Source organism: Mandrillus leucophaeus, unplaced genomic scaffold, assembly GCF_000951045.1.
Source record: "Mandrillus leucophaeus isolate KB7577 unplaced genomic scaffold, Mleu.le_1.0 Scaffold549, whole genome shotgun sequence".
NCBI classification, from domain to species: domain Eukaryota; kingdom Metazoa; phylum Chordata; class Mammalia; order Primates; family Cercopithecidae; genus Mandrillus; species Mandrillus leucophaeus.
The window spans coordinates 857,612-873,254 of NW_012105908.1; positions in this window are offsets into that span (position 1 = coordinate 857,612).

The window sequence follows — 15,643 nt, forward strand, 5'->3', positions numbered from 1 at the left end:
TACTCAATCCTCATATACACATGACCAGTTAACATCATATGGCCAGTCTTCTCTCATGTCTTTCCTATTTCATTCCATCAGTCACTCCATCAGTGTTCAGTCTCCCTGCTTGTCTCATCAATGTTTTCCTCCAGTTGGTTTGTGTGCATCAGGGACCAAACAAGATCCACACATTGTATTTGGTTGCCATGTCCCTTAAGTCTCATTTATCCTATAGTTTACCCTCTCCTCTTGATTTCCACCTGAATTTCTCCCACCACAACCTTTTAATTAGAAAATATAAAAATCTATGGAAATGAGTTGAAAAACAGTATACTGAACACTGCTTACCCTTCATCTATGGTCACCAGATGTTCACATTTTGCCTTATTTTTTGTCTCTCCTATATATATTTTTGGAGAACCATATGAAAGTAAATTGCAGGCCAGGCGCGGTGGCTCACGCTTGTAATCCCAGCACTTTGGGAGGCCAAGGCGGACGAATCACTTAAGGTCAGGAGTTTGAGACCAGCCTGGCCAACATGGCAAAATCCCGTCCCTACTAAAAATACAAACATTAGCCAGGCTGGTGGCGCACACCTTTAATTCCAGCTACTCGGGAGGCTGAGGCATGAGAATCACTTGAATCTGGGAGGCAGAAATTGCAGTGAGCCAAGACCGTGCCACTACATTCCAGCTCCAGCCTGGGTGACAGAGCAAAACTCTGTCTCAACTGTCTCAAAAAAAAAAAAAAAGGTAAACTCCATACATCGTGATACTTTATTCCTAAATTCTTTGTCAAGTATCTCTTAAAAATAAGAACAATTCCTTGCATAACCACAATACCATTATTGCATCTAACAAATTAAGGCAGAGTGCCCTAAGCAGGGTCCTTCACACGTCTGGTGGTGCAGGTTCTCACTCCGCAGGGCCTGTCATCCTGAAAGAGCCTGAAAGAGTGATTAATTCATAAGAGCTAATGTTAGGTGTTTATTTTATTTTATTTTTATGTATTTATGTATTTATTTAGAGATGGAGTCCCACTCTGTTGCCCAGGCTGGAGTGCAGTGGCACGATCTCGGCTTACTGCAACCTCCACCTCCTGGGTTCAAGCAATTCTCTTGCCTCAACCTCCCAAGAAGGTGGAATTATAGGCACACACCACCATGCCCGGCTAATTTTTTTGTATTTTTAGTAGAGACGGGGTTTTGCCATATTGGTCAGGCTGGTCTCCAACTCCTGACCTCAGGTGATCCACCTGCCTTGGCCTCCCCAAGTGCTGGGATTACAGGCGTGAGCCATGCTCCTGGCCTAATGTAAGGTTTTTAAATTTAAATTTTTAAAATTTCCCCAATGGTCTAAAGAATATTTTTTTATAAGTTTCAAGTACTGCATTTGGTTATTATATCCAGTTAGTATCTTTGAATCTAGAACTGTCCTCATGCTCTTTTCGTTTCTCTAGTTGGCATGAGAATGTTCTGCATTCTGGGTTTGTGTGGTTGTTTCGTAGTGATTAAACCCAGATTAAATGTTTTTTAGAAGCAAAGTACAAAGGTGATGTTTGTGTACTTCTGATTGCACAAAATGACAGTCTGTCCCTCCAGGCTAAGTTCAATGCTAAGTTCCATCATTTGGCTAAAACGTGGTGTTAGCCAGACCTCTTCACTGGAAAGGTACCTCACTTCCTTTGTAATATTAACTAATACGTGGGACAAAACTGTGAGCCCATGTACCGATCCAATTCTCTGTTTCCCTCAGCAATCCTTACATCTATTTCTCTGATCATAAAACAAAAAAAAGTGCAAAAAAGGAGGGAGGTTCCTCTATTCTCCTATCTACAAATAATTATTAACATTTTTGTCTTCTTTCCAGGACTGGAAATATATATATAATTTCTTTTTTTATTTTATCTCTTGTTACATGAAGAGGAACATCATGTAGAGTAGACCAAGTTTCACCAAGCTCTTTCTTTTTTTTTTTTTTTTAAGACAGAGTCTTGCTCTGTCACCCAGGCTGGAGTGCAGTGGTACGATCTCAGCTCACTGCAGCCTCCGCCTCCCGGGTTCAAGCGATTCTCCTGCCTCAGCCTCCTGATGGGATTACAGGCATGTGCCACCATGCCCAGCTAATTTTTGTATTTTTAGTAGTGATGAGGTTTCACCATGTTGGCCAGGCTGGTCTCGAACTCCTGACCTCAGGTGATCCACCCGCCTAGGCCTCCCAAAGTGTTGGGATTACAGGCGTGAACCACTGTGCCTGGGCTAACCAAGCTTTTTTCCATAGCAAATTATTTCCCACCTTATAAAATATTCTTCTATGACATGATTTTTAATGATATGGCATACTTATTCCTACAGATGTGCCATAATGTAATGCCTAACCAATAACTTAATGCTTGACCAGTGGTCTATGGTTACTTATTTAGTTTGTCCCTACTTCTTTAATTATCAGCAAGATTAGCTTGTGTGTGTATTGATCATTTAGAGATATTCTTTTGTGAACTGCACTGTCACATCCTTTGGTAAATAAAGCCTCCTTATTAGGAGGTTTATCTTTCTTATTGAATATCAATTTTTTATTATGTACAGCAATTGCTTTTTAATTTTGTTTATAATAATCTCTAAAAGTCTAAATTTTAGTTGGGTTCAGTGGCTTTCTTTTCTTTTCTTTTCTTCTTGTCTTTTATTCCTCTCATGATTGGCTAAGATTGGTTGGTCCAATAAATTCTATTATTTTTTTAAAAGAGTACTAAGCAGTGAACAAAGAGCTTCGCATATATTCTCTCTCTCTTTAACCTTTATAATCTAATTTTATGAAGTAAATCATTTTACTTTTACTTGGTTTACAAATAAAGAAACCAGGGCTTCAAGAGCTTAAAAACTGGCTTGGGTTTCTACCATTTGCATGTGGGGCTGCCAGAACCTTACCTCAGGTCTACTCAGTCAGGGCACATGGGTGTTACAGACTTTGTGAGCTCTTGGGGATCTGAGAAAGTCTTTGTATGAAAGACAACAGACTAGATGAGAATTACTGAACTACAATCTTTTTCCCACAGGCATTAATATTTTAAATGTAGGTTCCAGTTCAACGTGGGTTCACATGCATTGAACAGAAACCCCAGTTAATGGATTTCTAACAGTGGTGGCTTCAATAAAATTAAAATGTCTATATCTCGCATGTAAAAATCCAGAGGTAGAATCCAGAGCTGGTATCACAAATCCATGATCAACATGGACCCAGGAGTCTAGCATTTTTTTTTAGCATGAGGCTTCCATTCTTCAGAGGGCCTCCTAGTGGCCACTGCAGGGCCAGGCTGCACCTCCATGTTCTACACAGCCGAAGAGGCAAGGGGGCCTTGAAAACTAGTTTTATAGTTGGGCACACTGCCACACCCAACAAAGTGTGCTTGCTAAAGAAGAAAGGGACGTTAACTAACAGCTTTTGCAACAGTCTTTCCAGGATATATCTAGATATTGAATTTTTTTTTAATCACTTCTGAGTCTTCAAGTCAAATATGTTCTATGATATCTTTATTTGTTGCTTTGGTTGTATTTACTCTGGTGATTTTTGGCCATATTTATTTTCACATTTGTCTTCTACATTATTGTTTGATTTTCTGCATTGTGACTCTGCTTATCTCTAATATACTTCAAACTTCCAACACTTACTTTAGATTCTTTTATATATCATTTAACTCCTTTTTAATTTTCTGCTTCTTAATCAACTTCCTTCATATTTCAGACTCCTAATCAGGAGTTTTTCTTTAATCTTTTATATCATAGAGAGGAATTTTTTAGAAAAAATGTAAATATAGAGAAAGACAAAAGAAATAATAAAACACCTGCATACCTACCACCTAGAGCTCATAATCATGAACATTTTCTCATACTTGTTTTGTTGGCTTAAAATTCAACCAACCCCCCACCTTAACTCTGGCACTCCCAGACACCTTTACCACGCTTCTCTCTCCCTTTTTCAACAGCACTTATCACCACCTACATTAACGTACGGTTTCCTTAGAGGTTACATCCATTTCCCTACCTCTGGCACATAAGGTCCACAAGGGCAGGATCTTTGTTTTGTTCACTGATGATTCCCAAGTACCTAGAACACTGTGTGGAACATATAAACACTCAATAAATATTTGGTGAATTAAAAAATGAAGGAGCATTACATTTTTTAGATCTATTCATGTTTATATATAGACTTAGTCCATTTTCTTTAACTGCTACATAGTACTCCATTGTCAGCAAAATAATAAATATAGCCAATGTTTATTAAGTGCTTATTGTGTGCTAACCACTATTCTAGAGGTTTTACATTTTTTACGTAATGCTCAAATAGACCTGGGATATAAGTACTGTTATTAATCCCCAACCCCCGTGTTACAGACAAAGAAATTAAGGCCAACGAGTGGTACAGCTGGATTAAAACCTAGGAGTCTGGCCCCAGAGGTGCACATTAAACTGCTGTGCTTGAGCGCTATAAAATAACCACATTTATTTATGTATTTTCTCTAGTGATACTTGTTTGCAATTTTCCAATTTCAGTGAACTTCCTTATGCCTACCTGTTGTGCGTATGTGGACATTTCTTGGGGATATATAGCTCCAGTGGCATACCCATGAAATCCTTTGCTTATTTTTTGAGAGAACAGAGCAGAGCAGATCAGATGCTAAAATTGCCTTTTTTCCTTGAGAATTTTTTTCTCTCTGATAGAATACATGTTCCATGAAGACAGGGATTTTTGTCTCCTTTGTCCACTGCTCCATTCTGACCATCTAGAAGAATGCCAGGCACATGGGAGGTGCTCAGTAAATATCTGTGAGTATATTAATGGCTCTTGGCTACAATGCTCTTTTGGCCTAATTATGCAAACTCTTTTTATTCACCCCCACCCCCACCAAGACGGAGTCTTGCTCTGTCGCCCACAGCTGAAGTGCAATGGTGTGATCTCAGCTCACTGCAACTCTGTCTCCTGGGTTCAAGCAATTCTCCTGACTCAGCCCCCTAGTAGCTGGGATTACAGGCACATGCCACCACGCCTGGCTAATTTTTGTATTTTTAGTAGAGATGAGGTTTCGCCATCTTGGCCAGGCTGGTCTCATACTCCTGACCTCATGATCCGCCCATCTCGGCCTCCCAAAGTGCTGGGATTACAGGCGTGAGCCACCACGCCCAGCTGGCAAACTTTTTTGTAAGGCCCCAAGCTGTGTGAGAATTTCTATTTACTCATTTTTGTACAATGAGAATTTTACCCAAACCTTAGATTCAGTTCACCCCGATATGCTTTGGCTGTGTCCCCACTCAAATCACATCTTTAATTGTAGTTCCCATAATCCCCATGTGTCATGGGAGGGACCTGGTGGGAGGGAATTGAATCATGGAGGCGGTTACCCTCATGCTGTTCTCGTGATAGTGACTTCTCACAAGATATGATGGTTTTATAAGGGGCTTTTTCCCCTTTTGCTCAGCACTTCTCCTGCTTCCACCGTGTGAGGACATGTTTGCTTCCCCTTCCACTATGACTGTAAGTTTCCTGAGGCCTCCCCAGCCATGCTGAACTGTGAGTCAATTAAACCTCTCTCCTTTATAAATTACCCAGTTTCGGGTATGTCTTTATTAGCAGTGTGAGAACAGCAAATTGGTACCACAGAGAGTGGGGCGCTGCTGTGAAGATACCCGAAAATGTGAAAGCAACTTCGGAACTGGGTAACAGGCAGAGACTGGAACTAATGGAAGGGCTCAGAAGACAGGAAAACGTGGCTAAGTTTGGAACTTCCTAGAGACTTGTTGAATGGCTTTGACCAAAATGCTGATAGTGCTATGGACAATGAAGTCCAGGCTGACGTGGTCTCAGAGATGAGGAACTTATTGGGAACTAGAGTAAAGGTCACTCTTGCTATGCAAAGAGACTGGTGGCATTTTGCCTCTGCCCTAGAGATCTGTGGAACTTTGAACTTGAGAGAGACAATTTAGGGTATCTGGTTGACAATTTAGGGTATCTGGTTGAAGAAATTTCTAAGCAGCAAAGCATTCAAGAGGAAGCAGAGCATAAAAGTTTGGAAAATTTGCAGCCTGATGATGTGATAGAAAAGAAAGCCCCTTTTTCAGGTGAGAAATTCAAGCCAGCTGCAGAAATTTGCATAAGTAACGAGGAGCCAAATGTTAATCACCAAGACAATGGAGAAAATGTCTCCAGGGCATGGCAGAGGACTTCATGGCAACCTCTCCCATCACAGGCCTGGAGACCCAGGAGGGAAAAATGGTTTCATGGGATGGGTCCTGGGCCCCCTAGCTGTGTGCAGCCTTGGAACTTTGTGCCCTGCTTCCCAGCAGCTCTGGCTGGCCATGGCTAAAAGCAGTTAATGTACAGCTCAGACCATTGCTTCAGGGGGTGCAAGCCCCAAGCCTTGGCAGCTGCTACATGGTGTTGGGCCTGCGGGTGCACAGAAGTCAGTAACTGAAGTTTGGGAATCTCCACCTAGATTTCAGAAGATGAATGGAAATGCCTGGATTTCCAGGCAGAGGTGTACTGCAGGGGTGGAGCCCTCATGGGGAATCTCTGCTAGTGCAGTGCAGAAGGGAAATGTGGAGTCTAAAGCCCCCACACAGAGTTCCCACTGGGGCACTGCTGAGTGGAGCTGTGAGAAGAGGGCCACTGCCCACCAGACCCCAGAATGGTGGATCCACCGACAGCTTGCACCTTGTGCCTGGAAAAGTCACAGACACTCAACGCCAGCTTGTGAAAGCAGCCAGGAGTGGAGCTGTACCTTGCAAAGCCACAGGGGTGGAGCTACCCAAGGCCGTGGGAACCCACCTCTTGCATCAGCATGACCTGGATATGAGACATGGAATCAAAGGAGATCATTTTGGAGCTTTAAGATTTGGCTACCCTGCTGGATTTTGGGTTTGCATGGGGCCTATAGCCTCTTTGTTTTGGCCAATTTCTTCCATTTGGAATAGGTGTATTCACCCAATGCCTGTACCCCCATTGTATCTAGGAAGTAACCAACTTGCTTTTAACTTTACAGGTTCATAAGTGGAAGGGACTTGCCTTGTCTCAGATGAGACTTTGGACTTGGACTTTTGAGTTAATGCTGGAATGAATTAAGACTTTGGGGGACTGTTAGGAAGACATGATTGTGTTTTGAAATGTGAGAACATGAGATTTTGGCATGAGATTTTGGAGGAGCCGGGGGCAGTCCCCACCCAAATCTCATCTTGAATTATAGTACCCATAATCCCCATGTGTCATGGGAAGGACCCAATGGGAGATAATTGAATCATGGGAGCAGTTACCCTCATGCTGTTCTCATGATAGTGAGTTCTCACAAGATCTGATTTTTTTTTTTTTTTTTTAATTGAAGTCTTGCTCTGTCGCCCAGGCTGGAGTGCAGTGGCACGATCTCAGGTCACTGCAATCTCCATCTCCCGGGTTCACGTGATTCTCCTGCCTCAGCCTCTTGAGTAGCTGGAATTACAGGTGCTCGCCACCACGCTTGGCTAATTTTTTTTTTTTTTTTTTTAACAGATGGGGTTTCACCATGTTGGCTAGGCTGGTCTTGAACTCCTGACCTCAGGTGATCTGCCCGCCTCGGCCTCCGAAAGTGCTGGGATTATAGGCATGAGCCACTGCACCTGTCTGATCTGATGGTTTTATAAGAGGCTTTGCTCAGCACTTCTCCTTCCTGCCGCCATGTGAAGAAGGACATGTTTGCTTCCCCTTCCACCACGATTGTAAGTTTCCTGAGGCCTCCCCAGCCACGCTGAACCGTGAGTCAATTCAACCTCTTTCCTTTATAAATTACTCAGTTTGGGGTATGTCTTTATTAGTAGAATGAGAACAGACTAATACAGCCCTTATAGGAGACTGACGGAGAGGATTCTTCTTGGATCCTAGCACCTCTGAATGCTACTGATATTCTCCTTGAAGACTTTAAACTGGGACATAGAAAACAGATTGCATGGCTCAGCAGCCTGAGAGCAGGGCAGGAGCCAAGCTATAGATGACATGGGCAGTCTCCCCTGAGGCCAGGTGTGGCCGGACCTGGGCAGTGCTGCCACCCACTCCACCAGGGCCAAGTCCTGTCCTTGGAGAGTCGGACCTCAATCACTGCTAGCCTCAAGTGTCCCCAAGCCACAGTGATGGAGACAGAGGACTTCATGGCTAGGGGGACTCAGGGAACAGTTCCCAGTCTGCCCTACTTCTCTTACCTTTACCCCTCATACATCCAAAGTAGACCATGTTCGTGAGATCCAAAGCCAGATTCTCAGGGAGCCCTCATTCTCATTTGTCAGTGTGGTCCCACAAACTCTACTGAGCAGAAATTCCTTTCAGTATCTTGCATGTGAACAGCCCCTTTTGTAGACTCTTACAGCTGTGCAGGTTTCACCTGTGTTTGTGTTCTGTTGGTTCAGTCACAAGCAGAAATGGGGAAGGAATCAGGCACACCTACCTCAGTACTAATTTTTTTTGGCTGTCTTTTCCCAAAATGTCATAGATCAGTTACAGATAACAGAAGAGTAACTGTACAGGAAAACTGTCACTTTGGGCTGTCTGTGCTGCTTAAATGGGAAGGCAGCTGAATCTTTGATCCCAATTTTTAAATTTCTTCTTACTGTGACTATGAGGTAAAGGAGCCGGCACATCAAACATTTTCACCTGCAACAAATAGGAATCTTTTTTTTTTTTTCTTTTTTTGAGGTGGGGAGTCTTGCTCTGTCGCCCAGTCTGGAGTGCAGTGGCTGGATCTCAGCTCACTGCAAGCTCCGCCTCCTGGGTTCATGCCATTCTCCTGCCTCAGCCTCCCAAGTAGCTGGGACTACAGGCACCCGCCACCTCGCCTGACTAATTTTTTTTGTATTTTAAGTAGAGACAGGGTTTTACCATGTTCGCCAGGATGGTCTCAATCTCCTGACCTCGTGATCCTCCCGCCTCGGCCTCCCAAAGTGCTGGGATTACAGGCATGAGCCACCGTGCCTGGCCAGGAATCATTTTCTTATGCACCAAATTGAGAACTTTGGAATGAGTGGCTCTATTCTTTCTTTTTTTCCCCCCTCGTCTGTTCTCCACATCCCATTCATTCTATTTATTTTACTTTGTTGAGATGGAGTTTCGCTCTTGTTGCCCAGGCTGGAGTGCAATGTCACAGCCTGGGCTTACTGCAACCTCCGCCTCCCAGGTTCAAGTGATTCTCCTGCCTCAGCCTCCCAAGTAGCTGGGATTACAGGCACCTGCCGCCATGCCAAGCTAATTTTTTGTGTTTTTAGTAGAGACAGGGTTTCACCATGTTGGCCATGCTGGTCTCAAACTCCTGACCTCAGGTGATTCCACCTGCCTCAGCCTCCCAAAGTGCTGGGATTACAGGCATGAGCCCCTGTGCCCAGCCTCATTCTTTTACATTTCTCTTTATGTGAATAATCTGCTCTTTGGTTTCGTTCTTTACTCAAGAGCCATGCTGACATCCAAGCTTCCATATCTTAGGAAGCGTCTCACATTGCGTTTCATTAACAAATCCATTCATCAAATGTTGAGTAAAGGCCTGTGATGTGCCTGGCCTTCTTTTAGGAGCTGGACAGAATAAAGTTCCTGATCTCATGGAACCTACATCATATCTCATGAAGCTTATGTTCTAGTAAAAGAAATAGATAATAAATAAATATACGTCAGGTGGTACCAATGCCAGGAAGAAAAGAAAGCCAAGGTACAAGGCAACAAATGGTGGCAAGAAAGCCCCTTTCAGGCCCTCTTCTTCAGCATATCCTTAAAACAAGGGGAAAGAGTGCTGGACAATCCTGGCTATACAATCATACTTCAGCAGGACTCCCCAATAGTTGTGAAAGGGATGTAGGTATGTTTGTCCATGAACTTCCCTAGTAATATAAGACCACTCTGTGTATTATGAAATCCCCTGGGTCTCTCAAATGTGTGGCTCTCAGATCCTAAAACCCTCATCTATAAAATAAAAATGACTACATCCCAAGGCTATGGTGAAGATTCAATAAGCCAGTGTCTAAAAATGGCTGGGCAGACAGTCAGCAGTAACCATGTGCTGGCTTTTCTTTCCCCATTTCTCCCTTCCCCTTTCCCGGACTCTTACCTTGATAAAAACAGCCTTCTCCCCAAGCCATACACATGATCTGACAGAGAGCCTTATGAAGGAACAATTAGAAGGCAGACTCATTTTTCTTTATTATAAAATTTCCTTAATGCCATAGAGCCTCAATATCTTCAGATAACTTGGCATGACTAGAAAATAATTTCTTGGGTTCATCTAGAGTCTAAATGGCCTTAGGCAGGTGCTATTATGTAGAGGAAGGTTCATGAAAATGCCATGAAGGAACTAAGGCATTGACTTATAGATATCCTAACATGTGAGCACATGAGAAAGAGACATGAGACCTGTTTGGGAGTTGGAAGTTGACTACCACATCTCTCTCCAACACATCATAACCAGGATAAATATGGAAACTTATTAAAAAATCTAAATCTCATTTCCTCCCATTGCCCTCAATGTTACCATATTAATAACAAAAATAAATTCTCTGGTAATATTTTTTATATTATGAGAAACATTAATATTGACAAGAGCTTCCTTACCCTGACAGTTGAAATCCAGGTTAACTTAGCCCCCTTATAAGGCTCTTAATTGTTTTTTTCATTATAAGACAAGTCAAAATCAAACTCATTACGCTTTCACCAGATCACCCCCACTGCGGCCTCTTCTTTTGGTGTACACAAAAAAGCTCTCTGTTAGAAATAAGACAACACATCCCTTTGACCCTGATCAAGATGTTTAGCTTCTCGGTGTCTTGGGCTCAGACCAGATGAACTCCAAGGGAGTTCCTGTACATCTCCTGAACTTTTCCTATGAAAGTATTCTTCCCCTATTCTTCCTTCCTTCATCCATTTCTACTTCCTCTCGGGTCATAATCCACACCTGCAATATCGGATTGCCCAATTCAGCAGGGTCTTCTTCCATTGTTCCGACAGCTCCAGGAATGTGGTTGTGGTGAATCTCCTGTATAGCTGGGCAATCTTTCCTCATACAGCCTCTCCAGTGAGCGAGGACAAGCACATACCACACTGCATATTTGCACTCTGTTAAATAGATGCAGCTTTTAAGTCCTCATTCATCCCAGCCTCCAGAGAGAGGGTAAGGACAAGGACTCCTGGTAGTGAGGAGAGGAGATTTAGGACCCACCTTAGGAAAATTATGAAAAATACAAAAAGCTAGTAGTCATTTTCCAAGTAGACCTAGATGACTACAGATTTATCACCTGTCTGACCCTCCATTTTTATATTCACATAGTTAGAATACTGCCAACTTTCTATTTTGATCTTGCTTTTATTAATGAGAGCCCTGGCCTCATAAAGAAACACACCAGAGTCCAGGCCTGCTGGCTAGGAGCACTGTGGAGCAGAGTATTCTTTGGGGACCAACTGTTCACTACTTAGCCAATCTAACTGGCCCCTGTTCTCACTGTTTCTCACATTCCACTGCTTATTTGGTTGTAAAGTACTTTTCTCCCCATCTCTGCCTTACCATTGCATCACATTAGAAAAGCATCCTTTCACTTCTGTGCAAGGCTCTACAATTAAAAGAAATAATGGAAAGGTACTTCTCATGATGGAAAATTCCATGTTATCCAGAGATATGAATAAGGAGAAAAGACAGCTGTCAGCGAGCATCCTTTGAGCCTAACTGAAGCCATGTTAAAAACCATTTGTGATGGTGCCAGAAGGAACCAGAACATTGCATAGGATGCAACATGCACTACAATGTGGGTCCCCTGACTTTGCTTTGATTGAAATGTAAAGACTCAAAAAAATTCTGGAACACTGAAATAAGATTGACAACTTTTAAGTTTTCAAATGAGATCATTAAAAAACAAAGAAAGGCTACCCGCTATTATGGCCATTTCATTTAAAAAGGATGTTTTAGTGGTATCCCATACAATGTAATATTTTATTGAGATATAAAAATAGTAAAGTTCTAACACATCCTACAACATGGATGAACCTTGAGAACATTAAGCTACATGAAATTAGCCAGACACAAAAGGACAAATACCATATGATCCACTTACATGACGCATGTAAAGGAGGCAAATGCATAGAGACAGGAAGTAGCTGAGAGGTTACCCAGGGTCGGGGGAGTGGGGAATAGAAAGTTACTGCTTAATGGGCACAGAGTGTGTTTGGAGTGGTAAGAAATTTTTGAAATAGATAGTGGTGATGGTTGTATAACATTGTGAGTGAAGTTCCACATAATACAATGCCAGTGGATTGTATACTAAAAATGGTTTAAAATAGTCAAAACTGGAAGGCATTTTCATACACACAGTGGAAAGCACAGAGGTTCACCCATGGATGCTTTCATTGAGGTAGCAGAAAGGACAGGTGCAGTTCCAGGTGAGTTTGTCAGCTGAGCTGTGAAAGAGAGAGTTCTAGCTCATCTACTGAGAATGAAAGGGTCTTGGCATTAGATCTTACTTCTTCTGACAACAGCTCTCTACTCCTTTGTTCAGCCTTTAATGTTCTCCATGATCTGGTCCTGGGCTTACTTCACCAACGCACTCACTACGATGAAGCCTTCACTTCAATCAAGCTCGGGAGCACACCCAGCTCTCTGCCACCTCCATCTCCTTAGTCGGGCTGTTGTTCCTTTTCCTTGGTTCAGCCGCCTCCTCCCCATCTTCAAGGCCAGCTCAAGAACCGTCTCCATGTGGAGAAGATCCTTTCTCCCTAATTAGCCTTCATCCTCCTCAGCCTTGACCACCAATGGCATTTGAGATGCCACTCCCCACTGGCCCTTACCCACAGCAGTGGGCCGATTACGGCTTTCCATTGGTTAATCCTGGGCAGGCGCCTTCTCATACGGAGCTTCCCTAAACAAGTGCTAAAGGTCTTGTAAGTACTCAGTGGATACCCACCTCGGCCTCCCAAAGTGCTGGGATTACAGCCATGAGCCACCACTCCACCCTCCAATTATTTCTTAGGATTCCTGGAAGTAGAGCTTACAGGTCAATGGTAAGAACCTATTTTTAAGATGCTTTTTAAATGAAATACGGGTGATAAAACAGATTTAGGGTACATGCTAATTTTTTAATACTTTGATGTGCTCAAAAAAATTTTAACCAGTTAAAACTCCAACGTTTAAAAAATAAATTCAAAGAATTTAAATAGATGTTTTTCCACATTCCATCCACTTCAAACTATGAAAGCATGTAAAAAGCACAGAAATCTAACATTGATTTGGGAGACAAGACATATCCTAATTTCAAACAATTTTTTATTAGTTCTTTAATCAAATGAGAAAAAAAGGTTAAGCAGAAAAAGATGAACCCACATTTGTAGAAAGCAATTTCCTCCAAATTTTAAAGAAAAAAATTTTATTCTAAGAAATACATATTCATTATAGAAAATTTGGAAAATACAGAGAATAGAGAAAACATGAATTTCCCAGAATCCAACAATACACAGATAACCTTACAGTTTTACTATTTTCTATACACGTGTATTTTTAAACAATTTGCTCTTTTCTTCTTCCCCACCCTACCCCCCAAAAAAGTGGGGAAGGCAGCTCCTGGCAGGCCACACCTGAGCCTGCCTCTCCACCATTCCATCCTCGCCACCCGGCCTCCCTTCCGCTGAGCTGTGGCCCGTTTCCTCGCTTACGTCCCAGACTTTTCTATAAACACACAATCCACCCCACGGCATGCCAAGGCTGCTCTGCCCCCCGAACTGCCAATGCCCAGCGAAACGGGAGGACTCAAAGTCAACTGCCAAGCTACCTTCTTCACTCCAGAGCCAGGCTCCAGGAAACACCGAAGATTTATCTCAGCTGACCAACAACGGAAGCAGTAAGTAATACCTCTTAAAATGTATATAGCACTTTAAAGTTTAAAAAGTCCTCCCACACACATTTAATCTTCACAAAACCCTCTGAGGCAAACAGAACAGATATCCCTATTTAACAGAAAAGGAAACCAAGGCATAGAGGGGTTGGGTGAAAAGCAAAACTAGTGAGTGACTGAGCTTGGATGTGGAGCCATAAACTGACTCCAAGGTCAGAGCTCTTTAACATAGCCATTATTAGCAAACTATTTTTAATCTGACCACTGGAAATTAAGAGTCAGAAGGATCTGTAATCCTCTAATCTAGTAGCCTCTTAGTAGTCACATATAAGGAACATAAGGCCCGGAAAAACTAGATGATTGACCAAAGTCGCCAGCTAGTAAGTGACGAAGTAGGTCTGAAGGCACAGTCTTCAGACTCCCAGGCCAGTGCTCACTCCGGTCGTCCCTAGAGAGAGAGAGAGGGTAATAGGTGGTCTCTAATCGGGTGTCTTCTGCTTAGCCAAATGTCAATCAGGAATTAAAATCCTAAAAGTGTAGAATGTTAGAGCCAGAAAGGACCCTACGGACCACTCAGGCAACGCCCTGGCTTCACAGATGAGGAACGTGAGTCCAAGCCCCGATGTTCCATTCTGTGTATCTTGCACCCATCGTGTTACTTCGCTTCCCAACACAGTCAGAAATTAAATCTGGCCAAAGATGTTTACTTCCTTCTTTGACACTCAGTATGAGACAGGCTACAGATCAGCAAAGCGAAAGTGAAATTAAACAGGATTTGACATTCAGAAGATACTTGGCTGGTAACGGATTTACCCACCATGACTGTATCACAAAATAACCAACCTCTGCTGGGTTCCAAGGAGGCTCCCCGATTCTGCCTCTGTCCTCCACCTCCCCTCCCCAGTGAGCCAGAGAGGGTCTACTCAAATGTGTCTCTGGTTTAGGAAAGGGTGCCCACGGTCCTCCACAAGTCACATGGCCCTACAATTTGTGAAAATGTAGCAATACTCTGGCCAAAGGCTTCTACTCCGCAAGGCAACCAGGAGCACCTCCCCAGGCTGTCCCTCCTCCTAAGGTCACTATCTCGGCACCATCGAAATCCGCACGTGACTGTCCATCACCTTGATTCTTCGGCAGTTCTTTGGTCCCATGGCTAGCCTTGTCTCTCCAGTGAGACGGGAAGCCCTTTGAGGGACAGGGACCACTTCCTCTATTGAACAACTACGTGCCAGACAATGTGCTTGGCAGGGTAAGACATGGCTCCTACCTTCAAGAAACTTACAGAAGGATAAGCAAAACCATGTGCAAAAAAGTAAGTGCAGTCACGTAGATGTAAACAGGAAGCCAAGGAGCCCAGAAGAGGGGCATCTACTGGAGGGGTGGGGTAGATGCCCGGTCTTAAAAGCCAAAAGAAGGCGGGAGGGCAAGCCAGGCAGGAAGGCCAGCGTCAAGGAGAGCAGCGGCTTTGTTTACAGGAGATAAAAAACAGTTCGAAGTTGCTGGAACATCAAGCGCAAGGCAGGGAGCAGTGGGAGTTCAGGCGGGAGCGGTGGGGCCTAGCAAGGTGGCCGCAGGCACGAGCCCGCGTAATTCCCAGCAGCTAGGTACAGGGAGGGCCGCTTACGCAATTCGCAAGTGAACGAATTTGGGTGCTCATGGCGAGGCTCTGTCAATGACGGTCGGTGGTGGCGCCGCCAGCCCCCCATCCCCCGTGCACCTGTGCGCCTTCGCAGCTGCCAAAGCAAACGCAGGCTGCCCGACTTCGCCAGATTTTCAAAGCGGGCCGCCAGCCCCGGGCCACGG